Here is a 26,527-nt window from a genome sequence, read left to right on the forward strand (position 1 = left end):
CATTTTCTAGTTCTCCCATTACTGGGTTCCTCAATAACATTAGACACTGGTTGCCATTCCTTCATTTTTGAAACATTTTCATTCTTTGGCTTGTGTGATATCACGGGAGGTTTTCCTCCTACTTTTCTAGCTGTTCCTTCTTAGTCTTTGCTAGCTCATTTCTTTCTATCTTGTGTCAAAATGCTTCAAATTTTTCAGCGCCTAATATTTTTCAATTTTATTAATATCTTGAAAGAACTAACTTAAACTCTGTTGATTTTACGTTTTTCATCTGATTTCTATTTCACTGATCTTGACTATTAGTATTTCCTCCTATTTAATTTAGGTTTCATTTTTTTCTTTTCTACCTTCTTAAGGTAGAAGTTTAGATTATGGATTAAAAACCTTCCTTCTTTTATATACTAAGCATTTTAAGATTATTTCCCTTCTAAATAAAGTTTTTGCTACATCCTACAAATTTTGATATGCTGTTTTCATTTTCCTTCAGTTTGAAATATTTTCTAGTTTTCTTTATAATTTTTCCTTTGAAATTTAAGTTGTTTAGGAGAATATTTTAGTTTCCAAGTATTTTTGGATTTTCTGAAAAAATTATTCTTATTAATTTTTAATTTAATTCCACTGTGATCACAGAATGTATTCTGTATGATTTAAATTCTCTTAAATTTATTGAAACATATTTTAGATCCAAGCATATGGTCACATGTGCATGTGAAAAACTGTGCATTCTGCTATTGCTGGATGGAGTGGTCTACAGATGTCCATTAGGTCAAGTTGGTTGATAGTGCTATTCATGTCTTCTGCATCCTTATGGATTTTTTAGGTTCCATCAATGTCTAAAAAAAATGCCTATTTTTCTGCCTAGTTCTTTCAAATATTGCTTCAAATATGCTTCACATATTTTGGAGCTGTGTTGCATATATACTGTTTATTTCTTCTTAATGAATTGAACTTGTATTATAAAATACGCTTATTTATCTCAGTTAATGCTCTTTTTTCATATTTAATGATATCAATACAGCTATCTTACAATTAGTATAGTATATGCACAGTACATCTTTTTCCATCTTGTCACTTTTAACTTATCTGTGTCTTTACATTTAGAGTGAATATCTTATAAACAGTGTATATTTGGATCTTACTCTCCTGTTTAGGCTGATGGTCTCTGCCTTTAATTGGCCCTTCTTTAAAGCAGAATGAAGTAATGGAACAATATTATTTTAGGGTTTGTACATAACATGTGAAGTGGCATAACATTATTTCAAATTAAGTTGTAAAAGGTTTAGAATACCTGTTTTAATACCTAGAAGAGACTCAGAAAATAAGACAAAGATGTATAGCTAGAAAAGATCAAATGGAATATTAAAAATATATTTACTTAGTCCAAAGAAGAAAAGAATGGAATAATAAAGAAGTAGAAAAAATAGCAAGATGGTAGACTTAAACTCAACTACATCAAAAAATTATATTAAATTTAAAGACTATTTCTAGATACATTACAAACCCTACAATACAGTTTTATTACTTTTGCTTTCGGACACTCAAAAATCATTTAAAAGAAATTTTAAAATAGGAGGGGTGCCTGGGTGGCTCAGACGGTTAAGCGTCCAAGTCTTGATTTCAGCTCAGGTCATGATCTCATGATTGATGAGATCGAACTCCCTGTCAGGCTGTGTGCTACCAGTGCAGAGCCTGCTTGGGATTCTCTCTCTACCTTTCTTCTTGTCCCTTCCCTGCTTTCTCTCTCTCTCCCTCTCTCTAAAAATAAATAAATAAACTAAAAAAAATAAAGAAATTTTAAAATAAGAAATAAAAGACACATGTTTAATTTAATGGTATATTTACCATTTTTAGTATTCTTTATTCTTTCCGGTAGATCGAGATTTCTTTCTGGTTACATATCTTTTCAGCCTAAAGACTTCATTTAGTCTGGTAGTTCTGGTCTGCTGGTATTGAATTCTCACTTCCATTTGCCTAAACTATCTTTAGTTTTTGCTTTCATTTTTGAAGGCTATTTTCACTAGATTCAGAGTTCTAGGTTGGCATTTTGCTTTCTTTCTCACTATAATGATGCTACTTTACTTGTTTCCTGGCTTGCATCATTTCTGAGGAAAAGAAAGTCATTACCTTTATGGTTGCTACCATCTATATAATATGTCTTTTTTCTTCCACTGCTCTAAGAGTTTTTCTTTATTTTTGGTTTTCAAGAATATGGTTATGGTGTGCCTCAGTATGGTGTTCTTCATATTGATCCTGCTTGAGATTTGTTGAGTTATTGAATCTATTATTACTTTGTATCATATTTGACAATTTTCAGCCATTATTTCTTCAAGGGATTTTTTGCCCCATTTTCTCCTTCTTCTCCTTCCAGAATTCCAAAGACTGCTTATATTAACTCTGAAGATTTGTTTGCCTGTGTTTGTTTTCAATTTTTTCTTTTCTTTTTCACTTAGGTATTTTTTATTGATATGTCCTAACATTCAATTATTTTTTTTCTTCTCCTGTCCAATTTAATGTAAATTCCATCCAGTAAAATGTTGATTTCAGATATTATTATTTTTCACTTCTAGCATTTCCACTTATTTCTTTATGGGAATGGTCATTTCTCTCTGAAATATCTCATATTTTGACCATTACACCCTTCTTTCTTCTATAAATGCTTTAGTATTATATTATAATAGTTGTTTTAAGGTCTTGTCTGCCAATTCAAATAACTGGGCCATGTATAGGTCTTCTTCAGTTAAATGTATTCACTTCTGAGTAGGGGTCATATTTTCTTACTTTTTAATATATATTATAATTTTTATAACATAAAACTGGAGACTAAAACATATGTTTTCTTTTATTTTGCTTATTTTGCAGAAATTGTAAGCCATTTTCTCTGTGGCTAAAGTCAAGTTGCTTTAGAACTGAACTTCAACTCTCATTACATTGAGTTCATCTAGATTAGCCCCATTTCTAACCTTCTATGGCAAAAATTAACTTTGTTATCTTGTCAATATTTTAGCTGGAATGAAATTGGGATTTAGTTTCAGACACTTTTGTTTTTTTCCTTTGATTCAACTTAAGCAGTGCCCTCAAATTCAAACCCTAAAAATGTATAAACGTCTGCAATTTTTGTTTTCCAGATCTTCACTTATTGCCACCTTATTGGCAAAATTTGTAGTGGGGAGAAAATTTTCAGATTAGGTAATTTTGGCTTTTTTCTATCTGTGACTCTTTCAGCTTCCAGTCTGTTTCCCTGGTTTTTTTTTTTTTTTTTTTGTTTTGTTTTGTTTTTTTTGTTTAAGGCTCAGCTAATCTCTCTTCATCCCTACAGAGTGTCTGTGTCAGGATGGTTCTTTTGCTCATCCCACCCAGACCAGGAAACTGCCCCCTGCTCTAGAAGCTACCATAGTTTTCTGCTCACCTGTAAAAATCTCATTTCCTTCTGAAATTCAATTTATCAGGGCTTCCCATGACTACTGTTCTTTCTTAGCTCATAAGGGAAAAAAAAAGAGTTTTTATATATATCTATGGGATTCTTGTTACCATGAGAGTAAAGGTCTTTTGCATCTTTCTACATTTTAACTGGTAGTAGAACCAAGATAATGTATTTTTTTCTCACCATTAAATCTCTAGTGCCTAACGCAGTGACAGAAACACATAAAGCTCTCTAAAATATCTTTAGTGCATAAATAAAAATGGAATGAAGGTGATTCAGATACGTGGAGCAAATAAAATATGATATTCACTGTTTATGGGATAAAATAATACATGGTAGTTCAGAACCGAAATACTTTTAATGATATTTTAAACAAGGGCGTTATTGTCTTAGAAAAGTCAAGTGATGCTTGGTGATAATATCCATGACCTCGCACTATTCCTAGATCAAAACAAGTAAGTAGTTGGAGGAATTCTCTGAGGCAACAAACAACCTTGGATACAGAGATAAAAATCTAGGTCTTGGGAAAAGAGGCAATTACTTTTGAAATTCAACAGATTAAGGAATAAAAAATATCATTTGGGAAATACTCTTAATGGAGCATTTACTCAAAGGTCTCCACTGGCATAATCTTTGTCAACAAAACAGATTGTAATATCCACAACTGGATGGGGTTCTTTGTTTCTTGTCTTGCTCGGGTCCCAGCTCCTCTGTGTTTATCCAATTCTCTTGGAACACTGAAAATTTTTGGATTAGACCTAAAGCCTGAGAAGAGATCTAGCTTGCAAATGAAGATCAAGTGTCCTCATGATGTGTGGCAAGAAGGTCTGTAAAGTCTGGGAATCAGGCCAAGGTTGGCATCTCACTAGGCACATGGAAAAGGCATTAACCTACTGGTAGCAATGCCTAGAATTATACTCCTTTTTCCAAGACTTCTCAGGTCTCCAAATCTAGAAAGCACATGTGGATTAAAATAACAAAAGAAATTCAGTCTTTCCATTACAGTTTGCCATATTATTTTATTAAATACATTTTTAAATATTAAATACATTTATTAAATATATTAAGTACATTTTTAAATACCTGCTAGCAAGAAAAGGTATAGAATATGGATACCATCAAATAGTGTTGAAGTGCCCATTTATCTCCCACTTATGAATTGTGCCACATGTTCTGACCCCCATAAGGCATATTATGAGTGACTCTGAGCCAGCAAGGGGTCTAATGGCCTATATTAGGTCCATTTTCCACTAGTGCCAATGATATTACTCAAATACTAAAATGCTGATATCAATGGCGTTGTGTTGCAGTTGATGTTGTTATATGACATTGCATCATTTTGTTGGCATTAAGCCTGTTGGCCTAGCTCCTCTATACACAGTCATTATTGCATCCAAAGGATTTATTCAATGCCTACTTCATTGTATTTCTCTATTAGACCTGCCCTTTAAGATGTGACAACATGTGATAAAAAAATAGTGTCAGCCAAAGACTCAAGTAGTGAAGTAAACTTTGAATAAATATGTGTGTATGTGGATATGGAAATATGTTTATTGCAAAGGGATGGTTGAATATAAAATTATGCAAGGAATGGAGTCAAATAAAATATTCTACTTTCCAAAGGACCCAGAAAGTTTTCTCTGAAGTAGGAAGATATCAGAAGCTCTTAAGAAGAAAGGAAAGTGTGAACATGTGTGATGATTCATTCCTAAGCAGCTTAGAAGTTTAATGTTTAAAGGTTATATTTAACAAAGAGTGTTCAAGTAGTATAAAAGGGAGAGTACATGATTTATGGATAATGGGGAACAATCACTCCATCTGTAAATGATCACCCCAACTAATTAATAGATCATAAATATGTTTCAAACGCATAGGTCCTTACTAATTTATCATGATCTTGTATGATATGATTCTAGCTGACTGATGAGGCTAGATATAAGTTATTTTTGAACATAAATGATGCAATTAGACCCATTTCCATAAGACAACCTTCTTTGCCCCAACTCTTCAACCCTTACTCCACACCACGCCCTCAGCTTTAGGCATTAAGGATAGTCCCCTGTATTTCTTAGGTCAACTCTCCTTTCACAGGCCTTACTCCCTTTATTTAATTGACAAGAATACAAATTTTAGTCAAATGCTTTGTCCAGGGCTTTGATTTAATCTAAAGTTCATGTAACTATAACAAAATATTAAGTACTTAGGGATAATTCTATTAAAATGTATAAAGGATATATATGTAGAAAACTACAATGAAAGAAATAAAAGAAACTTTTAAGAAATGGAGATATGTTCCATGTTCACAGATTGGAAGACCCAATATTGTCAAGAAGTCATTAATTCCCCCACTGACTTATATAGAGTTACTGAAATCCCAATCAAAATTCCAGTAAGTTATTTTGTGGATACAAACTGATTGTAACCTGTATATATGGAAAGCTGAAACACCCAGAATAGGTGTTTCTCTTCAATACTGAAGAGTAAGACAAATTTGGAAGACTAACATTACCCAACTTCCAGACCTGCTATAAAGCCACAGTAATCAGGATAGCATGGTATTAGGGTAGGGCGGCAGGAGACATATAGATCAATAGAAAAGAATAAAACCCTAGAAAGACACCCACACAAATATAGTCAACTCATCTTCAACAAAGAATGAAAGTTAATTCAATGAAGGAAGAATAGGTTTTCAACAAATGGTGATGAAACAATTGAATGTCCATATGAAAAATAATGAATCTAGACACAGACATTACGCTTTTAATAAAAATTAACTCAAAATGGACCAGAGACCTAAAAGCAAAACACAAAACTACAAAACTTCTAAAAGATATCGCAGGACAAAATTTAGGTGATCTGCGCTTGGTGAAGAACTTTTTAGATACAATATCAGAGGAATGATCCATGAAAAGAAAAAGGTGGACTTTATGAAAATTAAGTTTCTGTTAGGAAAAAGACACTATTAAGAGAATAAAAAAACTAACCACAGCTGGGAAAAGATATTAACAAAACACATATTTGGTAAAGAACTTGTTTCCAAGAAATATAAAAGACTCTTAAAACTGAACAATAGTAAAACAACCCAATTAAAAAGTAGGTAAAAGATCTGAATGACACAGCTCCAAATAAGATATATAGATAGAAAATAAACATATGAAACAAATGCTCAATATCATATATACTGAAGGAACTGCAAACTGAAGCAATGAGATAACATTACATACCTATTAAAATGGCCCAAATCCATGGGGGACCTGGGTGGCTCAGTCAGTTGAGCATCTGACTCTGGATTTAGGGTCAGGACATGGTCTTGTGGTTGTGGGATTGAGCTCCACATCAACCCCGCGCTGGACTCTCTCTCTCTCTCTTTCTGCCCCTCCCCCTCTCATGCTTTCTCTGTCTTTCTCAAAGTAAATAAATAAACTTTAAAAACATTGCCCAAATCCAAAAAACTGACAATATCAAATGTTGACAGGATGTGGAGCAATAGGAATTTTCATTTGCTGTTGATAGAAATGCACAACAGCACAGCCACTTCAGAAGACATTTTGACATTTTCTTACAAAGCTAAATAAAATCTCACCATACAATCTAGCAATCATGTTCCTAAGTAACTATTCAAATGAGTTGAAAACCTAGGTCTATACATTTTGTATGTTTCACATTACGTGAGTGTTTATAACAGCTTTATTCATGATTGCCACCAAAATGTCCTTCAATGGTGAATGGGAAACAAACTGTGGCACATTCATACAATGGAATATTATTCAGTGATAAGAAGAAATGAGCTACCAAGCCACAAAAAAATCATGGAGAAGCCTTAATTACATATTGCTAATTGAAAGAAGCCAATCTGAAAAGGCTGCATACTGTATGATTCCCATTTCGTGACACTCTGAAAAAGCCAAAACTATAGAGACAGTAACAGTTTCAGTGGCTGCCAAGGGGAGGGAAGATAGGGAAACATATTTCCCCTGTGAAGTGCAGGGGATTTTTAGGGCAGTGAAACTATTCTGTATGACTCTGTAATGGTGGATACATGATGCTATGCATTTGTCAAAACCTATAGTATGCTACAGCACAAAAAGTAAATTTTAATGTATATACATTTTAAAAAATCACTTAGGAGGTCAGAGGATCCCAGGAAAGAATAAAGATTGTGGCAAGAGAATCTAACTGTATGAAACAGGTTGGGAAACAAGGTGCCGACTTAAGTAACTTTGGAAATCAATGGGATCTATAAGACTAAAGACAAATGAAACTGCCCATAAGTGTAACTTACTTGATAAAGTTATTTTCCACAGAGGTATGGGTTAACAATCCTGACACTGCTATACGTACACACAGGAATTGAACAAAATGGATAAAACATGGTGTAATATAGGTTTTTCACTGTTGGCATGAGAATTTACAGAGATTCACAGAATGATCCATGTGCTAATTGATTAGAGCTGGAGACACCAGTAAGACTCATGTTTAACTTAATATTGAGATTGTTACATATAGGGAAAGATTTTTTCTGTGTGTGTACGTGTATATATACACAAGCTAATATTTGCATGCATATTTTTTACTGAATTAGCTGAGAGGGTTGAAAAGAAACAACACCCAGTAACAACAAGCATACTTAGAACCCAGATTTTGGTTTTTAATGCTATTCTTAGAAAACAAAACAAAACAAAACAAAACAAAACAAAACAAAGCAAAGCAAAACAAAACAAAACAAAACAAAACCAGAATCTATTCTCCTTGGCAAAATGGCTGACTCTAGTACTGGGGCAACAAATATACAAGATGAGCCTTGAGCACCTTGTAGGGCCAGAAAGTAAGAAGGTGCTCAAAAACAAACAAAAAATTGATGGGTGTATGTCAAAGAGCCATGGGAACCAACTGAAGGAACTCCCAATGGCCAAAGCTGGAATAATTTGAGCAAAAATTGAATTAAATAGTGTTGGATTATACCTCAGAGCATAAAATAAATACCCATGAGTCTTTAGTAACATAAATGATTGAATAAATTAACAAGTGGGGAAGAAGAGACAAATCTCCCTTACACAAGCATTCCAAATAAATTATATAGAGACTCTACCCTAAAGTAGGGGTACCATATCTTACCACCCCTTAAGTATGTGCTGTGCATAGTGACTTACCTCTGAAAAGTAGATTATAGGAAAAGGTATTTAAAAAAATAGTAATTTTACAGTGGAAAAAACTGATGAACACTCTTTCAGCCAGGTGAACAAGGTCAACATAAATAGTCACAAATCACATTCGCAGTAGGTACACTTGATATTGTTAAAAGTTCAGAAATAGCCAAAGTAAAACCAGTGAAACACCAAATTAGCAATTAGTAAAGTTTATTGTGCACACAACCAAAAAGACAGTTTGCAAACTGGGTGCCCTCCAACCAAAACATGGATCGAGGCTCAGGATTATACTGTTATAAAGCACCTTTATATAGTGGGAAGACAGTGACTATTTATTCTTCACAGTGATTAGTTAACATTGGAGTTTTCTTAAATAATAAGGAATTGGTCATTGGTTACCTCATATCAACCTTGGGAAACAGTTCAAGTTTTGCTTAGAATTTTCAGAAGCATAGGGAAGAAAAGACCCAGGTCAAGTTAGTCTTGCAAAATAAGAAATTTAAGTTTTGTTTGTGTGACCAAACTAGTTTTGTCCATGTAGGGAATTCTCAATGCTGTTCTCCATCTGTTTCTGATTTCAACAATATGATGTGATGTAAATGGCAACTTACCATTGTGCTCTTCCTCTCTAAAACCCATAATCCCAGTCTAATCATGATAAGTCTTCAGACAAATTCTAATAGAGAGGCATCCTACAATATATTCAACCAGTACTCCTCAAAACTGTCAAGGTCATCAAAAATGAGGAAAGTCCAAGAAACTGTCATAGCTAAGAGGAGCCTCAGATATGACAAGTAAATGCAATGTAGTATACTGTATAGATCCTGAAACAGAAAAAAGAACATTATATAAAAACTAAGGAAATCTCAATAAACTAGAGATTTCAATGAATAATAATGTGTCAATATTGGTTCATTAACTATGCTAAATGTACCATATCAATATAAGATGTTAATAATAAGAAACTGTTGGGGGAGGGGTAGCGTTATATATAGGATGTCTCTGTAATATCTGCTCAATTTTTCTGTAAGTCTAAAACTATTCTAACAAAGTTTGTTAATAAAAACTTTATATTTTATATTTAATATATTATGTTTATATTAAAAAGTAGAAATGAAAATATATTATCATTTACATAGCATTAAAAACACGAAATATGGAGAGATACATAGTTTCAGAAATACTGAAAACTGTAATACATTACTGAGAGAAATTTTAAAAGTCCTAAATAAATGGAGATATATTTTGTTCCGGGACAGAAGTCCAAATATTGTTAACATGTTAATTCTCCTGAGATTGATCTACAGATTCAATAGAATACAGTCAAAATCTCAGTTTTTTGTTTTCTGGGTTTTGTGTGTGTGTGTGTGTGTGTGTGTGTGTGTAGAATTTGACAAGCTAACTTTTATAAATATATGGGAATGCAGTGTATTTAGAAAAGTTAAAACAATTTTACAAAAGAAGAATAAAGTTGGAGGACTGATTTTAAGACATACTATAAAGCAACAGCTTTGAGGCAAGAATAAAATTTAATGAAATGGAATAGGGAGTCCAGAATTGACCACACACATGTACATGGTTAATGGATTTTTAACAAAAATGTCAATGTAGTTTAGATCAGAAAAGGACACTCCTTTAAAAAAAAAAGAAAAGAAAAGAAAAAGACTTTCCTTTCAACAAAAGGTGCAGGTAAAATTGAATAGCCATATACAAAAAAATATGATGTTTGACTCATACCTCATACCATATGCAAAAGTTGATTCAAAATGAATCATAAACCTAAATGTTAGGTATAAAAGTATAAAATTTCTAGAAAAATAGGGTTACATAAAAATTTCTTAAGATACAAAAAAATAAACTATAAGAAAAATTAATGTATTGCATTTCATCAAAAATAAATTTTTCTTTCTAATAAACATTGTTAATATAATAGAAAGCAAACCACAGACCATGAAGTAATATTAGCAAAAAAAATGTATTTCATAAAGGATATCTCCTTTTTAAAAATTTTTTTTAAATGTTTTATTTATTTTTGAGACAGAGCATGAGCATGAGCAGGGGACGGGCAGAGAGAGAGGGAGACACAGAATCTGAAGCAGGCTCCAGTCTCCGAGCTGTCAGCACACAGCCTGACGCAGGGTTCAAACCCACAAACCGTGAGATCATGACCTGAGCTGAAGTTGGACGCTTAACCAACTGAGCCACCCAGGAGCCCCAATAAAGGATATCTTCTCATTTCCAGAATATAAAAAGAACTGTTAGGAAGGCAAACAACATTTTTAAATAATAGGAAAATATTTTAACAAACATTTCACCAAAATAATATACAAATTCATGTAAGTTCATGAAAACATGTTCAGTATCATTAGTTGTTAGGGATATTCAGGTTCAATAAGATCCCAGCACACAGCTTAAAGAATGGCTAACATTCAACAGACTGGCAATACCAAATGTTGGTGGGGATATGGAGAAACAAATTCTTATACACACTGATAAGAATTGAAAACTGTACATCTACTTTGAAAACAATTAGGCAGTTTCTTATAAAATTAGACATACACTTACCATGTGACCCAGCAATTCTTCTCTTTGGTATTTACCCAAGTGAAATGAAAACATATGTCCATACAAAGACTTGCATATAAATGTCCATAGGAGCCATATTCACAATAGCTCCAAACTGGAATATCCAGACAGGTGAATGAACAAATTATTGTACATAAAAAAAAAATGAAAACTAATCAACAGTTACAAAAAACGGGCTTATACAATATCTCAAAGTCATTATGCTAAACAAGAATATCAGATGCAAGTGTATGTAATGTAGGTTTCCATTTAATGAGATGCTAGAAAATATAAATCTAATCTGCATGGACAGCAGATCAGTGGTTGCCTGGGGCTAGGGTTTGGGGCTAGAAACTGCATGAGGTGGGGCACAAGGAAACTTTTCAGGTGATGGAAGTATACTGTATAATGATTATGATGGTAGTTACGTGGATGAGTCATTTGTCAAAACTCATCAAATGTACATTTTAAAATGAGTGCATTTTATTGTATATGAACTATACCTTTTAAAGTTAGTTTTTTTGAAAAATACAGAAAACCCCTTTCTATGTGTTCCTTTTGCATTTAAAGTAAAAAAAATGGAGGGAGGAAAAAATAAGGAAAGGCTAAGAGATGCACCAAATACTCCCCACCCAACACTCCTCCACAACTAAGCAGGACATTTTTTAAGAATCAGAGAAATTGTGTTTAATTGGTTACATTTGTCTCATATGGTTCACAGGAAAAATCTTCAATTAGAGCAAGAGAATTTGTAAATGTAACCCAGGCCCAGGAAAGAGACAAATTGCTATTTAGTATAATAAGGCCAAGGTTTTTATTTTGGAAGAAATAACATATAAATTTCAGGATTCTTGAGACTAAGTAATCTTGAGAAAAGAATCCATTTTTTTTTTCAGTAGCTAAATGTATGTGTTCTTAGACTATTAGACAGCAAAATGAGCGACAGCCATTGCTGATGGAGAATTGGAACCAGACTTGAGGTACCCTTTTCCTCCTCTGCATCCTCCATTAGTGACACCCCAGAGCACATTCCTTTTTCCTCCAGAGCCCACTGAAGCTTGGGCAGCTGACCATGTTTTGATATCCAAATACAGCCTGAGTGGGCAAAAGGAAGGAGGTAACTGGAGTTAAAACTTTATTTTAGAATGAGCCAGAAATGACAACATGCCAATAAATCATGTGACCACAGGGCAGGAACCCAGCCCACAGAGGGAGGAAGGACACTGCAAAATTTGATGGTGAACAGGGTGTGGATCCAGGGAGTGGGGAAGAATTGGGGCCATTAATAAATTCATTGCAATCAGCCCTCGTGGGTGTAGTTAGTCATGTCCCTCCCATGTGCAAAATCTGCTCAGACCCTTTCCAAGACATGTAAGTTTTTATCAGGTATGGCCTTGGGCTCAAAGTTCTGACACAAATCATGTCAGTTCCCTGAGCAAAAACTTCTAGTCACTTCCCAGTGCATTTAGAATGGTGGACCATATTCTTCACAATCTGGCCGCAACCTCCTTTCCAACATCAATCCCTACTTATATTCAGCCTCCTCCCCAGAGAGCCAATATCTAGCATTCCTTGATTACTTAACCATCAACTTACCTAACACATCATGCTCTTTCGTGTGTTCATGCCTCACACTGGCTCTTCTCACTTCCTTTACCCCCTTTGGGCAAACAGCAGTTCATTTCTATCGCTATACCATGAGCTCTGTGAGGGAGAGAAATAAAACTGATTTGTATTTGTATCCTTAGTGCCTGGTACAGAGTAAATACCCAGTAGATGTCTGTTAAATGAACTGAAGTGCTCAATCATAAAAAATGGAGGCTTTTGTTCGTACAGAATTTAACTGAGTCACATGTCATAACTCTCCCTCCCTAGGTCATCTGGAAATCTGGAATCAGAAATAAAATTCTAACGTAAATGTTGCTTAGTAAGTAAGCGGTGGCATTCAAGTTATAATTTATGCAACTAGATATAGGCATTCTTTTGCTGGACTATCATATCTCTATGCCTGTTGTTTCTACTCACTGTCTGTTTATCCAAGAGGACGGAGAATCAGTTTATTAGAAGCCCCAATCTTTTTGGTTTGTACTTCAGTGTACCAAGTTTGGGGAAAGAAATGGGGGAGGCTTAAAACACAGTTATAACATGACAGAGAAAGAAAGGGAACAAAAGAATGTGTAGGGGATGATTAAGTGCTTCTGAATTTACACAGTGAAATATGGACAGTTTAAATGTCTTTGCTATTTGCTTCTTTTCAAACTGTGAGCGGTTTCAAACACCCCATGCTGCTCCAAGATTAATTGAGTTCTGCATGCTTTTGGCTTGCTCCGGGTACCAAGGAGAAAGGATTTCCACAGAACCTCTATTTACCATAGCAAAGAGATTATCTCATTAATGTATGATTAATAGCCATTTGTGAAGTGATTAATTAGTCATTTTGACAATAAATGGAGCCTCTGTATGCAGCTTTGCTGGACTCCAAGTTTCACATGTAGAAGAAAAAGAGGGAATGTCTTGCTTCTCCTTGTTTCCTTCCTGCACCAAGACTGGAAAAATCCAAAGGCCTTTGCATATTCTGGTCTTGTCGGATTTCATCTGGTTTGTCTTTAAGAACAACAGCCCTGAAATGGAAGCTCTCCAGCATGATTGATGGCTTCTTTTTCTATCTGCAAGTTGGAAATACAGAAAAGGATTTTCCCCCCGTAGATCTTACTGCTTATTGGTACAAGAGTTATTTCCACTTTGCGGCAGAATTGATTTGCAACATTGGTGTATGAGTTTGTATATTTTTCTCACTGGCCCGTCACAAAGTATAAGTCAGCAAGTCTCCTGCAGTATGATGGATTATGTAGCCAGGAGCCTCCTAGGAATGTTTCCATTAAAAGGATGAGCATATTGTCATTAACTTTTTGGGACTGGTATCATCCAAATTCTGTACCTTGACATTTCACAAACTATATCATTTACTAGTGCTCATTTTCCTCACATCCAATACTACTCGTTGGATTTTGGGTAGATTCCTACATCTCTGATTGCACACTCTGTAAAATAAAGACATTAGAAAAACACTAAAGGATCAATAGCAGTAGGCCTAAGTTTGCTTCTTGCTTCCTTCCAAATAAAGCCATTTATTTGATGCAACAGAGGAAAAGAAAAAAGAGAGTGGGGTGGAACACCTGCTTATCTAAACCGTTACAAAGAATCACTCATTTCATGGTAAACTGAAGCTTCTTAAGAACTTAATTAACCAAAATTAACATAGGAGCAGAAAAATCAACCCTAAAACTCCTGCCTTCTAGTGTATAGTTAAAACCACTTGATAGCATAAAAACTCTCATCCCCTCCTTTCTTTCTATCTTACCTTTCTTCCATCTGTATATAATTTGGTGTAGGATGATGTATGTGTGAAGGAGGGAAGGTGCACTACCAGAACAAATTTGAGTAAAACTAAATAAATAAAACAATGTAATGGAATACATATAAAAAATAAAAACGTGATGTGTCTGAGAGAGGCATCCGAGTGATTAAAAAAACAACAACTATCTTTGGATGATGACAAAACTCGGTTGGGATCTTGGGTTCACCAGTTTCTAATTGCATAGCACGAACACGTAAGGATTTCTTAATCCTCAATTTCATCTGCAGACATACTAGTAGTATCTACTTCACAGGTTGTCATGAATATTATGAGATTAAGATTAGGGGCGCCTGGGTGGCTCAGTCGGTTAAGCGTCCGACTTCAGCTCAGGTCACGATCTCGCGGTCCGTGAGTTCGAGCCCCTTGTTGGGCTCTGGGCTGATGGCTCAGAGCCTGGACCCTGCTTCCGATTCTGTGTCTCCCTCTCTCTCTGCCCCTCCCCCGTTCATGCTCTGTCTCTCTCTGTCTCAAAAATAAATAAACGTTAAAAAAAAAAAGATTAAATAACTTGTATTTAATTTTGTAGCAGTATTTTGCATCATTTAGAGACACAACATGCCTACATAGCTTCTTGTGCGACCATGTAGATGTAGTTAAATGCAACAGTCCAAGGGCTCTGGGGGCCTCTCGGGACTCCTGAAGAAAGATCTACAGCCTCTAAACAACCAAAGTCTAAACTGGCGACAGATGGAGAAAAGTCCTACTGTTCAAAACATCTTATACACAAGCCTGACTTTAGTCAACACCTTTCTGGAAAATATTTCAGACTGAAAAATGTATTTTTAAGTAAGTGACCGGTTATTTTTTCCAGGTTAACAGTTACACAGAAAAGCACACTCTACATCGCCAGTTATTCCAAATACACATGGCCATATTACCATTTTCCAAAACTGTATGACTCAGGAGGGGAAGTGAGAGGCCCTGGGAATAAAGAACTCAAAGACTATAGCTAATAACTTTCCCTATCATTGGAAGATATATTTTCTTTTCACGTTTTAACACATCTGACTGAAATCAGAAATGCCTTATAATCAGTGGCGGGTCTTAGTTTAATTGGCAGCATCTTTTATTCCTTAATGGAACATAAACCATTAGTGTGGCTTATAATTGATGAAGTATTAGATTTGATGAAATATATTAAGTGGCTTGCATCTACACGAGCTGATACTGCCACGGAATTCTCAGGGGTTCCATTAGGTGACCTCTGAAGGGCACTATCTGAAAGGACCACCATGGGACAACAGAGCACATGTCTAGCCTCTGCAAACCACTTGCCATTTTGTAATCAATATTTTAAGGTGAAAGAGCTGTTAAGGATTTTGGTGGCAGAATATGCCTCAATTTAATAACAATCTCATTGGGAAGAGTGTTAGATAGAGTAGCAACTTTTTCCAACATCTAATAATAGCTTCTATACAAAGCCCCAATGAATATGTATTACAAAGCATATACTATCATGCCATCTTCTGAGATAGGCATGGTAAACTTAATAAGAATTAATAGACTATTTCATTGTCACTTGACAACTTCCATTACCAAATTTGCCATAAAACTACATTATATATCTCCAAGAAAACTCAATCAAAATCATATCCAAGTCATGCTGTTATTTTATGTAACTCCAAGCCAGCAATAAATATCTTTTGATTTTTTGACTTGCTCTAAGTGTTTGAAATCAAATGAAGTAAGTATTGCCGGTAAAGCATCTACTTGACATCTTCCATTTTATACTTAACATTTCTTAAGCCTTTGAATTCAGTCCTCCAGGAATTTTTCTTTAACTTAAGAAATTTCTAGCTGTATTCTTACTTTTTTTTTTGCAACTGATACAGATGACATCATGACAGGATCACATACACTATTTATAAATGGATAAGAAAATGAGCTTTATCTTTGGCATGAACGATTCCTGCTTTGTTACAAGGAAGAATTTTATAGCAGTAAAGATTTTCTAATAATGAGACAAGTTGGTGAAGAATGTGTTCAATCATCTTTTCTTTCAAATAGAATTTACTTTTCATATCTAGTACTTAGGATTTATCTAACTATAGGTAGAGAGTAAAGCAGGTTTTAAATCTCTATCTAAATCATTACTATGTTTTAATTCAATGAGAGACATTCACTTACCAAAATCTCTAGTAAGTAGAACTCTCAGAAAACAAAGAATAAAATTTGTCTTTCTTGCATTATGTAACTTAAATAAAAACTGGGAAGATCAAATAGACCCCAAATTAGTAATATATTATACTCCTCAAAAATGTTCAGAGATGGGACTCCTGGGTGGCTCAATAGGTTAAGTGTCCGACTCTTGGTTTCAGTCAGGTCATGATCTCATAGTTGGTGAGTCTGAGCCCCCCCATCAAGCTCAGCACTGTCTGTGTGGAGCCTGCTAGGGATTCTCTCTCTCTCTCTCTCTCTCTCTCTCTTTCTCGCTCTCGCTCTCACTCTCGCTCTTCCTCTGCCCCTCCCTGCTCTCTCTCTCTCAAAATAAATAAATAAAGTTAAAAATGAATAAATATAAATATGAATGTTCAGAGATGGGAAATAAAGAGGGATTCTCCTGTTAAGCTAGAAAGCAATGATAAAACACAATAAGCCAATTTCAGTCTTATATTTAAAAGGCTGTCCTTAATAATAGTAAAACTAGCAGGATGAGTGGAATTAAACTGTGCTCAATCAACAGCAAGAGGTTGCCACTCCAAAATCAAGATCAAATTTAGGAAAATGGGAATTCCAGAGTCATTTGTAATTTGGATAATTATCTACAATGGACTTGAATTATGTAATTACTCTATGGATCACCCTAATCTTAGTCATATTCACTCATTCAGGTATTCACTGAGAATATTTAAAATCACTGGAGTGGCATTTTCAATATTTGCTATGTTTTTTTTTTTTTTTTTTCATTAGAAAGTGTATTTGTGGGATGCCTGGGTGGCTCAGTCAGAGCATCCGAATCTTGATTTCAGCTCAGGTCATGTGCTCACAGGCTCTGCCCTGACAGCATGGAGCCTGCTTGGGATTCCCTCCCTCTCTTTCCCTCTCTTCCCCTCCCCCATAAATAAACATTTTAAAAAAAGAACATGTATTTGCAGGGTGCGGTGTGTGTGTGTTTAGCTACATCAGTCATGTAATGATAACAAAACTCTATCCACCACTCAAAACCCACTTGATTTCCCACCCAATCACTCAGAGTCACTGACAAATGATGAATCTCGTTCACTTATGACTTTATGATCTGTTTTATCTTAGTAATCTTCTCTTGGCTCAATAGCCTTCTATGTGTGTTTTTATCCAAATAAGTTCACTTAGTTTTAGCCTACTTAGGCTCATATCCCTCCTTGGAATTCTGAAGAAATCTAAGGACCCTGTCCTTTCAGAAATGCTTGTGAGTTCGCACGGACTGAATCTCCATACAATCTCAATGGACATGAGGCTTTTAACACAGTGGGAAAGCCAGGTGAGATGAGAAGGGTAGGTCTCTGGCACATGGGGACAGCACATGTCCATCTGATTTTTGCCATGTGACACTGTGGCACCACCGTGGGTCTTCTTCTCTAAAAGATTGTAATTCACATCTTTATGTGAAATCTTCAGACTTTTAATGTTAATAACTAATTCATTTTTTTAAAACATAGGATAGGCCAAATGAACGCATTTTAGAGCTCTTTGTGACTAGTGAGCCTTCAGGTAAACAGTGCCTGCCCGGGGACTCCAGCTTAAGACCCCTTATCTCAGCAGTAGAATTGCTACAGTTATTGCTAGAAGAACCGTTCCCACCTAGCCTTTGGAAAGGGGGGGGAACTGACAACAACAAGTTTCAATTCAGTAACTTGCGGGGTGATATTGAGGGATTCCTCTGTTCATACGGAATTTCCCATGATCTCAAATATGTAGTCCAATATTTCTTTTTTATATAATTTTTAAATGATTTTATTATTTATTTATTTATTTATTTATATTTTATTTTTTTTTTTTTTTAATATCTGAAATTTATTGTCAAATTGGTTTCCATACAACACCCAATGCTCATCCCAAAAGATGTATTTATTTTTGAGAGAGAAAGAGAGAGTGTGTGAGCAGGGGAGGGGCAGAAAGAGAGGAGCACGGAGTATGTGAAGTGGACTCTGTGTTGACAGCAGAGAGCCTGCTCCTGGGGCTGGAACTCACGAACAATGAGACCATGACCTGAGCCGAAGGATGTGTTCTGTTCCCACAGCCATGGCACACACAATATATATATTTATTTAAAACTTATTGTTTCCAGACTCTGTGCTAGGGCACTGGAGATGCAAAAACAATAAGCACAGTCTTTCTCCTGCAGGCAACCATAGTCTAGTAAGATTAGAGACATATAAAGAATTTACTGTAGGAGCGCCTGGGTGGCTCAGTGGGTTAAGCGGTCTGACTCTTGATTTTGGTTCAGGTCATGATCTCCCGGCTCGTGAATTCGAGCTCCACATTGGGCTATGTACTCTCAGTGCAGAGCCTGCTTTGGATCCTCTGTCTCCCTCTCTTTCTGCCCCTCACTCTCTCTCTCTTTCTCTCTCTCTCTCTGTCTCAAAAAATAAAAAAAAGAATTTATTGTATGATGTAAGTGATTTTCAAAGGGATTTGTTCTTATTTATTATCAGAAATATGGGTTAGTAAGTAATAGGCATGAAGCTACAAAGGTTTAAGAAGTCATACAGCTTCTCAAGGTCAAAGTTCCTGATGCATTTTTTTTTTCTGTTTTTCAGTGTAAGTGACATTTTAATACCTATTCTATCAAGGTAAAACAGAAACATGGAAAAGATAGAGGACAACTCCACATGGGGATTTATGATTTCACAGAAGAGCAAATTCCTGGAAAGAAGTCACCAAGCAGAGGAGAGGAAATGTGTTGCAGACTGAAGGAGGAAATTGTGTGCTGGCAAAGAGGAGGGAAACAGTACAGAGCAAGACAGTGCCTTGGAAAGTAGCAAGGAGCTTTATGTGTCTGAAGTGAAGGTACAGGATTGTGGCTACAAAGGTGGGCTGGGGCCTTGAATGTTCTGCATGTGGTCCCAAGGAGTTTGAGTTTTTCCTGTTCAAGATGGTTAGGAGTAGGGTAGCGAAATGATGACTTCAAGATAATTCAAATGACTCCATATGTCCCGTTTCTTCATGGCAGTTAGGCCACTGAGTCTCATCATAAGCCACCCCACTTTCGGGGTGGCCCATCTCTATACACAGCAATGTGTACAAGCAGCTTGGCCCTATTCCCCATGAGGTTTTACTTTCTTGAGCCTGCTTTCAAGCTGGTGGAACCAAAATAGCAGCGAACTGCATTTTCAGATTAAACCGAATTAAGGGAGGAAAAAGAAAGAAAAGTAAAAACAGGTGTATTTGCTGTCAGTGAGAGAAGAAAGGAACAAGTTAAGTGAGTCCACATGGAGAGACATTTGAAATGAAACTCAAGAACTGGCCTCATATAGAGAGAGACACAAAAACCTGAACTCCTTTGCTCTGTCTGATTACTTCTGCAATAACTTGCTAGTTTTATTTAGGAATCTCTCTAGCTGGGGATGGAGTCTCTTATATCCGTCAAGTGCTGGCACTATATAAATGAAATAGCATTATAAAACAAAAGACAGATATCTGCACCTAGGCATATTAATGAGGCGCTAACATCTTGCTGCATTTTCAGAATTCATAACGAGCTTTCTCGCTGCCAAGTGCACAGTGGCACAGCATAGGTAACGTGTGTGCAATCACACCTTTAAAATAAATGCAGTCCATTAATCAAATATGACCCAGGGTAGCAGGGAAGAGAAATCTTGAAAATATGATTTTTATTTTATTGCTCGCCCCTCGGTGCAGGTTTTGGCTCCCTGCCGTCCACTGATGGAGAGCTATTCCATGTGACACGGGGCCAGAAGCTGATTCCAAGGGAACCTGCTGTGTTTCTTCGGTTCCTTTAAAAAAAGAACACAGTATTTTGAAAGTCAACTGAGTTCAGACTTTCTCCCATGCACTTAGCTGCATATTAATAGAGCCCAAACCTTGTCAGAGAGAGGCTGTGTTACAGGGTAAAGGGGAAGGAAGATCACCCTAGGAGCCAAGACCATTCCTGTAGTTCCATTCATACCTGAAAACTTAAGGATTGCCCCCTCCCCAGCAGGTCAGGGCTTTCTGCTGCCTTTCCAAAAGCATGGGCCTTCTCCATAATTTTTTCACCTTGATACAAGGGAAGTAGCCACTTCAGAAATCCCAAAGCTTTCTGACTGTTGTCTCAAGATCATGCCTGGTTGATATCTAGGCTAAAGTTCACAATAAACCTTATTCTATTACAGAGGGGGTAACTGTAGCCTCCCCAAAACTTGGCTTAAAATTTGTATTGTAACTGTATACAGTTAATGCATGATGACATAAACTTTTTTATGTTTATTTATATATATTTGAGAGAGAGAGAGAGAGAGAGTGAGCATAAGTGGGGGAGGGGCAGAGAAAAGGGGAGAGAGAATCCCAAGTAGGCTACATTCTGTCAGCACAGATCCTGATGTGGGGCTTGATCTCACAAGCTCACCGTGAGCTCATGACCTGAACCAGAATCAAGAGTCAGACGCTTAACTGACTGAGCCACCCAGGAGCGCTGATGACATAAACTTAATCTTCCCACTGTTTGATTTAAGTTTTCTTCTAAGAAATAGAATTATAGTAAAAAAAAATCATAGCTAAGCATTAATAATATATGATATAATCACATAATGTGTATTATATGTAATATATCATAATATATTTATGTATTATTATTTATTATAACTATACTGGGATACTAGAGTATGCTTCTCAGTAACTTATAGCATAAGTAGACAAAAAATGGTAAGGGTATAGAAGATTGGACAGCAAGATGAATCAATATGAACTAATTGGCACAAGAGCACTGTATCCAACAAATACAATTTACACATCCTTTTCCACACTTATGTAGAATACATTTACCAAGTTCAACTGTATGGTTCACCATGAAGTAGGCTCCAGTACATTTCAAAGACTTTTAATCATTCAGAATATATTTTTTTACACAACAAAACTGAGGCAGAATTCATTAACAAAAAAATAACTTCTAAAAACACAAATGTTTGGAACAGATACATATAAGTAACTGAGGGGTCAAAGAAGAAATTACAATGGAAATTAGAAAATATTTTTAATTGATAAAAAATATGATATATTAAAACGTGTGGGTATAGTTACAATAGCATATACAGGACATCTTACATCATATCCTTTTTTATACTTACTAGAAAAGATGAAATTTAGTGATCTAAATATCAGTCTCAAAAAAATGCAACAAATTATGCTTGAAGGACGGAAATAATAAAGATATCAGCAGAAGTTAACTAAACAAAAACATATTTGCAATAGAGAAAATCAACAAGCCAAAAATTAATCTTTTGAAAAATAAACCTATGTAAGATAAATAAGCCTGATAAATCTCAAGAAGATTGATCAAGAAAAAGAAGGTAAAAATTATCCACATGATATATGAAACCAGGAGCATCATAATGTACCCTACAGAAAGTAAGGATAATTAAAAGGATATTAAAAATATATGTATGCCAACAATTAGTAATTTCAATGAAATGTATAAAATCCTAGAAAAACATACCTTACCAAAGCTGACACAAGAAATCTACAAAGTAAATACACACATATAGACACACAGTAAAACCTTGTTTTGAGAACATAATTCATTCCAGAAATATGTTTGTAATCCAAAGCACTCACATATGAAAGCAAATTTCAAGAACCATTGGCTCAGTTGTAATCATGTGACATTCAGCATCATGTACTACTTGTATTGCAAGACATTGCTCATTTATCAAGTTAAAATTTATTAGAAATGTTTGTTGGGGGGGGCGGTGCCTGGGTGGCTCAGTCAGTTAGGCGGCCGACTTCGGCTCAGGTCATGATCTCATGGTCTGTGAGTTCTAGCCCCGCGTCGGGCTCTGTGCTGACAGCTCAGAGCCTGGAGCCTGCTTCATATTCTGTGTCTCCCTCTCTCTGACCCTCCCCTGTTCATGCTCTGTCTCTCCCTGTCTCAAAAATAAATAAACGTTAAAAAAAAAATTAAAAAAAAAAAAAAAAGGAAATGTTTGTGGGGCACCTGGGTGACTCAATCAGTTAAGTGTCTGACTTCAGCTCAGGTCATGATCGCTCGGTTCATGGGTTCAAACCCTGCATTGGACTCTGTGCTGACAGCTCAGAGCCTGGAGCCTGCTTCGGATTCTGTGTCTCTCTCTCTCTGTGCCCCTTCCCCCACTCGCTGTCTCTGTCTGTCTCTCAAAAATGAATAAACGCTAGAAAAAATAAAAAAAAAATTGTTTGCTCATCTTGCAGAACACTCACGGAACAAGTTACTCACAATACAAGGTTTTACATTTTAAGCCTTCCCAAAAAGAATCTTCAAACTCAGATAGCTAGCAAGGAATTCTTCGTTTAGGGAAGAAATAGCACCAATCTGAATAAACTCTTCCGAAGAATAAAAAAAGAGGAAATACTTTGCAATTAATTTTATGAAGCCATCATAAACCAAACATTAGAAGATATCCAGGATTTTTTTAAGTTTTTATTTAAATTCCAGTTAGTTAACATGCACTGTAATATTAGCTTTAGGTGTACAATTTAGTGATTCAACACTTCCTTATGTCACCCTGTGCTTATCACAAGTGCCCTCCTTAATCCCCAACACCTATTTCACTCATGCCCCACCCTTCTCCCCTCTGGTAACCATCAGTTTGTTCTGTATAGTTAAGAGTCTGTTTCTTGGTTTGCCTCTTTCTCCCTCTCTTTTCTTCCCTAAGCTTGTTTGTTTTGTTTCTTAAATTCCACATATGAGTAAATCATATGGTATTTGTTTTTCTGTGACTTATTTCACTTAGTAATAATACTCTCTAGCTCCATCCACATAGTCGCAAATGGCAAGATTTCATTCTTTTTGATGTCTGAGTAATCTTCCAGTGTGTGTGTGTGTGTGTGTGTGTGTGTGTGTGTGTACCATATCTTCTTTATCCATTTGTCAGTCAATGGCCATTTGGGCTTTTGTTTCCATAATTTGACTATTGTAGATAATGCTGCTATAAACATCAGGGTACATGGACCCCTTTAATTTGTATTTTCATATTCTTTGGGTAAATACCTAATAGTGCTATTGCTGGATTGTAGAATAGTTCAATGTTTAACTTTTTGAGGAACCTCCATGCTGTTTTCCACAGTGACTGCACCAGTTTGCATTCCCACCAACAGTGGAGGAGGGTTGCTCTTTCTCCACATCCTTGCCAACCCCTGTTTTTTTTTTGTATTATTTATTTTAGCCAATCTGATATGTGTGAGGTGATAGCTCATTGTAGTTTTGATTTGTATTTCTCTGATGATGAATGATGTTGAGCATCTTTTCATGTGTCTTTTCATGTGGCCATCCATATGTCTGTGGGAAAATGTCCATTCATGTCTTTTGCCCATTTTAATTGGATTATTCAATTTTTGGATGTTGAGTTTTATAAGGATATTATAAGCACAAGACAATCTGTCTCATAAACATAGATCCTAAACAAATATTAATTAGCAAATTGATCCAAGTGACTCTTTTCCCAAATGTTTAATTGCTTATTTTTGACAGAGAGAGCACAAGTGGGAGAGGGGCAGAGAGAGAGGGAGACACAGAATCAGAAGCAGGCTCCAGGTTCGGAGCTGTCAGTGCAGAACCTGAGGCGGGGCTGGAACCCATGAACTGTGAGATCATGACCTGAGCCAAAGTCGGATGCTGAGCCATCCTGGCGCCCCAGCCAAGTGACTTTTTTTTGAGTTAATATGTTATGATTAAGTGAGTTTCTTGCAGGAATAAAAGGTTGCTTTGTGAAAATCAATCAACATAATTCATCATAGTTACAAAATGAAGGAGAAAACTCAAATGATCATCAATAGGTTTTTTTAAAAATGTGATGTCATACTTCTTTAAACTACCATAAGTAATGCCTAGCATCTAATAAGCACTTGAAATTATATTAGTTTGTTTCCTTTCCTCCCTGTCTCCATGGTTGTCTTCTTCCGATGTTACTCACAGATAATTAATAGATTAAACTCTACAGGAGATCAGCTATAATCACTTTCATTTGATCCTCAAACTCCATTTTCCCATTGACCATGAAATGAATTCTAAAGCTCTTACCCTGTCACCCAAATTGCTTCACCATATGGTTCAACTTATCTTTTCTGCCTCTGTTCTCAAGACTCCACCAAGTACTTTACATACCTTGATTTGTGCTTAGTTGAAAACAGCATCAGAACCAATGACGAGGCGCACCTGTGTTAGTTGGTTAAACATTCAATTCTTGATTTTTGCTTAGGTGATGATATCACAGTTCGTGGGATCAAGAACTGCCTGTGTGCATTCTCTCTCTCTCTCTCTCTCTCTCTCTCTCTCACACACACACACACACACACACAAATAAACAAATAGATATTTTTAAAGGAACCAATGATGAATTCCCTGTAGAGAATTTGATGGGGACATCATCCTTTACATCTTCCGTTGTTCCACATATAAATATTCACATAAATAAATTCTCTCAAGGAACTGGCATGTTTTCTCCAAATATGAAATGATGCAATTAACCAGCTTTCCTTTTTATTTTGATCACCAGGAATTTGACAGTCATATTCAAATCTGGTGACTGTGTAGGATTTTATAACTTTCCCACATGTGTCCATTTTCCTTCTCTTCAACATCCTTGTGGAGGTATTGAACTTTCATTATTTTTGTATTTTTATCTCTCATGCATCTTATTCTTTCCCTTTTTATAATTATTTTTTAACAATATCTCTCCTATATTAGGGTCTATATCCCTAATAGAATGAAGTGAAGCATGCATGAAAAAATCAGATTCCAGTCTGGATGAACATACTTGAACGCTTCAAATCTCTGTGCCTTTCTTTTGATTTTTTCTTAACCTAAATTATTCCCACCTCACTATCACCACCCCATCACCTAATATATTTTACTGCCTGTACTCTAGTGATCAAAATTGTATCTGTTCTTCAGTGCTCATAAAATGTTTCTTACCCCCACTAAGTGAATGCAACTTGTATAAAGTTCACCTTCAAGTAACAGAAGAACTCACTCAAACCTGCTGAAGTTCTCTTACAGTGTGTTGCCCTATGGGTTGGCTTTTTCTTCAGGCTGATGTTAAGATGACTGCAGCAATGCCAGGCATCGTGCCAGGTCATGACGACATACAGAGAGAAAAAAAGGATCCATTCTCCCTCTTGCTAGAGAGTAAGGAAACATTTCCCAGAAACCCACTAACTCCCCACCCTCTCCCCCACAATCATTATTGGCCAGAATTGGGTGCATAACCATTATGCACAGGAAGAATAATAGGATTCCCATGATTGGCTTAGACTAATTAGCTTAAATCCTCTGAAGCTAGACAGGAAGTCAGTTTCCCTGGAACCTACAATTGTGTGAAGAACTGTAGATAGTAAACAAAATCAGAGATGGTGTTAGAAAAGAAAATAGAGGGGAATGAATATTGGGGAGGATTCTGTAATTGTGATCTCTCCCTCCAAGAATTCCTGGGGCATTTTATTTGTACCTTTCATAACCCACCTTATGCTTTCTGTGTTATAGTTTTCTTTGTACCTATTTCACTTCCATTTTCTACCAACGTTAAGTTTTTTGAGGACAGAGGCTCATCTGAGTGTCCCACTCAGCAACCTAAAGAGGGGTTGGCCATATTAGGCACTCGATAAGTATATGTTCAATTAAATTCTTCATTTTCCTTCTGGACAGCATGAGTATAAAAACCATGTCTCCTTTGTGTCCATAACAGGTACTTTTGTGTAGCTTTATATTTTGACACAAAATGCCTACCTCCTGTTAATTACCACGTACTGGCCCACACTTACAAAGATGTTACTATAACCTTCGGAGGTGAAAGTCCTGTGCTTTTG

The 26,527-nt window shown here is 35.9% G+C and overlaps 1 long non-coding RNA gene across 1 annotated transcript in view; it reads right to left on the bottom strand.

Moving 5' to 3' along the window:
• Window positions 1-8,854: 8,854 nt before the first annotated feature.
• The window catches only part of LOC122218080, a 67,388-nt gene continuing 49,715 nt past the window's right edge, over window positions 8,855-26,527 (bottom strand). Inside the window, exons 3-5 of the long non-coding RNA XR_006201849.1 lie at window positions 12,730-12,837; window positions 11,134-11,248; window positions 8,855-9,392 (exon numbers count right to left, since the gene is read on the bottom strand). This is a non-coding gene — a long non-coding RNA (uncharacterized LOC122218080). The remainder of the gene's footprint in view (window positions 9,393-11,133; window positions 11,249-12,729; window positions 12,838-26,527) is intronic.

Source organism: Panthera leo, chromosome B1, assembly GCF_018350215.1.
Source record: "Panthera leo isolate Ple1 chromosome B1, P.leo_Ple1_pat1.1, whole genome shotgun sequence".
In the NCBI taxonomy this organism is placed as follows: domain Eukaryota; kingdom Metazoa; phylum Chordata; class Mammalia; order Carnivora; family Felidae; genus Panthera; species Panthera leo.